The following is a 5395-nucleotide window of genomic DNA, read 5'->3' as shown; positions in this document are numbered from 1 at the left end:
AAAAAATTAATTAGTTGTACATAAGTAATGTACATAATTCTATTTTGATTTGTCTAAAATGGAACAAAACATATGCAATTTAGACTAGTAAGGTTATATTGTACGATGTAGCGGGACGCGGTGAATTCTGGATTATGTGTTTCCCCTTGGGTGTCCTAGACTCCTTGAAAGATTTGCATACGCTATTGACTAGTGGCAGATTCCTAAATTTTAGAATGCATTTGATGCTAGATGAAGGACGAAAATTTGAAGAATCTGTTAAGAAATCAAAGCTTTAAAAACAAAGAAGACGTTAACTATCTAATTCGATTTTTTCATGTTCATTTAATTGTAAGATTCTCATTAATTTTTCATTTTAGCCCCTCACTTTATATATCTATTCAATTATACAATTATATAAAAACACTTATTTAGAGACACGATGATATGCATACGTATTAATGGTGTAGGAGTTTACATGATTTTTTCCACAATTTATCTTCTGTTCCACATTAGAGTCAATCTTCAAATGATTTTAGAATGCAGTTGATGCTAAATGAAGGACGGAAATTTCAAGAATTTTTATATAATTTACTATAAAACGATTACAATAAAGTGGCAGGCAAACGGGCAACAAGTTGCGCCGCAACCCCCTTTTGTTAAGAAATCTGTTAAGAAATCGAAGCTTTAAAGAAAAAGAAAACGTTGAAAATGAAAAGAATCTGCAATTGTTGAAAAGCAAACAAAAACACAATATTTTGCCAAAAGGCCGGGGATAAAGTATCTTAAAAAACAAATGAGTTTTAATCGGCGAGCGCCTCCCCTCGTTGTATTGTGATATCGAATAGAATTTAATGCAAAAGATAGACACTTAAAGTAATATATCGCATACTAAGATTATATTACATAACTCTATTATTAATCTTATAAAGGTAATTAACCGTAAGTAACATACATTTCTTAAAAAACACATAAATCTATTTTGATTTTACTAAAATGGAACAAAATTTATACAATTTAAACTAGTAAGGTTGAATCGGTACGCTGCAACGACGACGCGGTAAATTTTAGATTGTGTGTTTCCCCTTGGATGTACTTGACTCCCTAAAATTTGTGCATTGATAGTGACAGATTCATGAATTTTTTAAGTGACTGTAGAAAATTTTCAACAAGGAGCTATCAGTAACTAGATTTTTTTTATATTCTGGTCCATTAAATTAGGTCACATGACTAAAAAACAGAACAAAATAAAATTCAATACATAAAGAACATCCGTCAATCATAATTAGAATATGCAAAATAAAAATACAAGATTTTTTTCGTTCCCTTTAGGAGTTCTATTTTTTTTAAACCAAACCTTTTTAATCATCTAGAGAAACATTTCTAAACATTTTTCGATAACAAATAAAAGTATGGATTTAACTATATAAATAAGTTTACTTATAGCTTATAACAATTTATACTAACACCCTCTATACGTCCTTTATGGATCTATATGAAGCATATAGACCCTAAACACCTTCTATAGCCTAGTATAGGTCTATACGGGGAGGATAGACTCAAACATTAAAATGTTAGTACAAGGGTTTCACATCTTGTATAGGGTATAACATTCGTCAATTTTAAAAACCAATCCACTTTAAATTTTCGGACCCTCTTTTAATTTATATATGTTCTAAAGTCGACCACAAATCTTGTTTCATGAGTTTTATAGTCAAATTTGATTTAGTAAAAATTGAAGTGCTAAGTGTTAAAACTAAAATTTCTGACTTTTCCATCCTTGCGCGTCGTCAATGGATTCCTTTTTCCTTTTCACGAGACGCAACAGTGTTAGGTTTTCTACCTTTTTCATTTAGTTTCCTGACGATGCTCAAGAACACGTGACGCCCATTTGGGTCGCACATCGCGTAACGAATAAACTTGGCTGACACTTCTATTGATTAGCCAGAGTCCTTCAAAATGTGTTTGTTTTATATTATTCATTAAAGTATGAACATGTGTAAGGCCAAAGAGTTATGACTTGAGATATCAAATTACGAAACCGGTTATATATTAATGGTCACGTTAATAATTAATGTGGGCGAGAAATTCAGATACGAGACGAGATCTTAGGTGTAACAACTTGGTTTTTCCAAGTTTATATTACCCGACCCGTTTATATGTTCGGAAAATTTTTATCATTTAAAATTTTCACGTCTATCGAGTAATCTAATTGTTATAATATTATTGTTTATATAACACATATATGCATAACTTTCAAATTTTGGCAAAAAGTACCCAAGCTAAAACAATGAACACTTTATATTTCCACCTTCAATCTTCAGGGACTAAAATGTAAACATTATATATTAACATTTATAATTCAATTATCTGGATCCAACCCAATTACCCAGACCGTTTGCCCATATCCAATTGACCCGTATAATATCTTGTTGCTTAATCCTCGCATTTAAACGCGTAATTGATTATTGCAAATCGTATATATGGTTATAACGAACTCACCGACGTTGTAAATTAGGTAAACACGATCTTATATTATACGAATTGATTACATAACGAAACCCGTCTATGTCTCGTCCTCATTATACATTGTAATCATCACCACAATACAATTAATCTAGCAGACATCATCCTTATAATCTCGCGAACCTACCCCTATGTTTAATTGATTTGTAACCTTCTGCAAACACCAACCCCATATGTTCCTAGGCCGTTGGTTTCAAGCGAGCCGTTCATCATCGATTGGAAGTTTAATCAGGTAACTGATTTATGTAAACCGTTTGCGCTATCATATTTAATGTAAACCCTAACATGAATTAGACTAATAGAACCCCGGCCAGCCCCTTTTGCTTCTTTATTTTGTTGTTTTGCTATTTTAAGCATATTAATGATTTATAAACTATTTTTAAATTAATATTGATCATCAAATAGACATTATTCTATCAAACTGACGCCTGTAAGCCTTTACGTTTCTTGAAAAATAATCTCGTTATAGATTTTTAATATATATATATATATGTATATATATATATAAGCATATTGTTCTAAATAAACCCTATTAACCCCGACACTTTAAATTCACTTTTTCTTCTTGTCGTTGAGCCTTTTTTTATAAACTTATTATTGCTATTACATATGTATGTATTATAAATATATTTTAATAGTAACCCTTATTCTTTTATTTAAAACCCGACACTTTAATTCACGTTTCTCATAGTTGATCGTCTAGATAAACTTGCTTATATTTATTTTATATAAATATATTTAATAAACTTATTAAATAGATTTTTATTGATAGATTCAAACACATTTTTATTTACATCTTACTATACATTATATCATGGGTAAATTATTGGGAAAATTTATAATTAATAATTAAAAACAATGACCGTAGAGTTCAATCGTTCAATCCATAATATTATAATCACAAACATAACTTAAATCACATCGAAATCCTAAATTCATTTTACATGTTATCTCATTATTAATTAATTCATAACATTATGTTAATCAGGAATCCTTGATGGTAAATCCCGAAGGGTTCATTATTCTTACATCCTCACTTGTGTTTTGTTCTACTAATAAGGTGAGTAATCACTCCCATATTTTACTCGTTTTCTCACGTTTTGGGGGCACTTGCGTACCATTTATCAAATTATTTATCTTATTATTTCTTAAACGCAAACTGTGATCTTTGTGTTGTGTATCAATTGAATGACTGTTTATTACTTGCTATCTGCTTACTTGCTTAGTTGAATCACATTCGGAGAGGTCCAACATAATCTCATTATAGTATGATCATACGACCGTCGTAGTGGCCGGAGCCCGATCGCATTGGCAATGGTTTCACCGACACTCATTACTTGCTTAACACTTTCATTGTTTATACTCATAGATAACAGTTTTGCTTATTTTATTACCCTATTATTTATATCATTATATATTATCATTTTGTTTGTGTCAAAACTGGTGAATCTACTCACTCAACATGTGTTGTTGACAAATATATATATTTTGTACGCATTTGCAGGTTATCAGCTTTGTTGTTTAGGAAGATGAAGATCACGTAGAGATGCTTTTTAGGATACAAACTTAATTAATCATTGTTGTAATTTCGTTATACTTGATGTACTTAACTGTAATTGTTTTATTTGAAATTATTAAATAGATAATGAAACTTATAATGTTGCAAGATAGTAACCTTGTGAGCTGTAACAATCAGCTCACGCCCCGACATTTCCGCCTTAGGTTGGGGTGTGACATTAGGTGCACGCATTTTGCTTCAACGGGGATAAAGTTTTTTAGATAGCATGTGTTTTTCTATAAATATGTCTTTATTGTTTGCATTTTAGTGTGTGTTTTGTAAGGTGTAAATCATCCCCCCAAGGGAGCTCACCTTGGGTGGGTCGACTCTTTGTTTTATTTCTCAAATCTTTTAACTGACAACGAGATCGTTCATCTATATCTTATCTTTATCTTTATATTTATGTTCGATCGTTTGATTTACCAGACACGTCTCAAAATATGTATCAAGTGCAAAATCCGTTCATGGTTGTTTTGGGACCTACAACATGGACGTATTTCACTTATCAAATTTGTTTTCTTACTTTGCAAGTTGAATTATGATAACCAATTTTAGTTATTTTCTTCCTAAACATGATTATTTACCAAATCTTCAATTTAATTCTTTTGATGGACGAATTCTAATGTAAAGTAACCCCTCTAACCGAATCTTTAATTTCTCCATAACACCTCTAGGAAATAAAAGAAACTTTCTTTCATCAAACACTTCATCTTTCTCAAACTAAGATCCGATATCCGAGTGTTGTTAATGATTTACGCTAACTAACAACACGGATTGATCCGATGTGAAGTTGTGAGATCCATCTTTATTCAAAAAAAATTTTGAATGATTGTTTATTAGGATCCTATCAAGTAAATTTGTGATAATGAACACTTTTTAGATCTTATAAACACAAACTTTCAAGCTTAACCCCACAATCTTCATGAAACCAACCACTTTTAAGAACATAAGAACACACTTCTTTCAAACCCGAATACTTTAGTAACACTTATTTCAAGTTTGTAAACACAACTACAACAAGTAAACATGTAGATCCACTTTAACACTTGAACACAAGTATTCAAAACACAAACACGACCAAAATTATAGGTTGTGACCCAAGAACTACAACTAGTAGGGCCGAAAGATCTAATACCAATTGTAGGTCCTATGAACGGATCAAACAACTAAGTTTAGGATCAATCTCACTACCAGCTAGCGGAAATCACTAGTAGAGAACCGAGTTTCGGATCTTGTTTGTGTGTGGTTATTACCCGAAATGGAAAGAGAAGAGGGAGAGAGGAGTTTGATGGGAGGATAAGATAATGTTTCTTTAAAGGTTATGGAGTGCAT

The sequence above is a fragment of the Bidens hawaiensis genome, unplaced genomic scaffold, assembly GCF_021521415.1.
Source record: "Bidens hawaiensis isolate Kalapana, Puna unplaced genomic scaffold, B.hawaiensis_p1.1 tig00039134_1, whole genome shotgun sequence".
NCBI lineage: Eukaryota > Viridiplantae > Streptophyta > Magnoliopsida > Asterales > Asteraceae > Bidens > Bidens hawaiensis.
Note: the sequence above shows the minus strand (reverse complement) of the source record.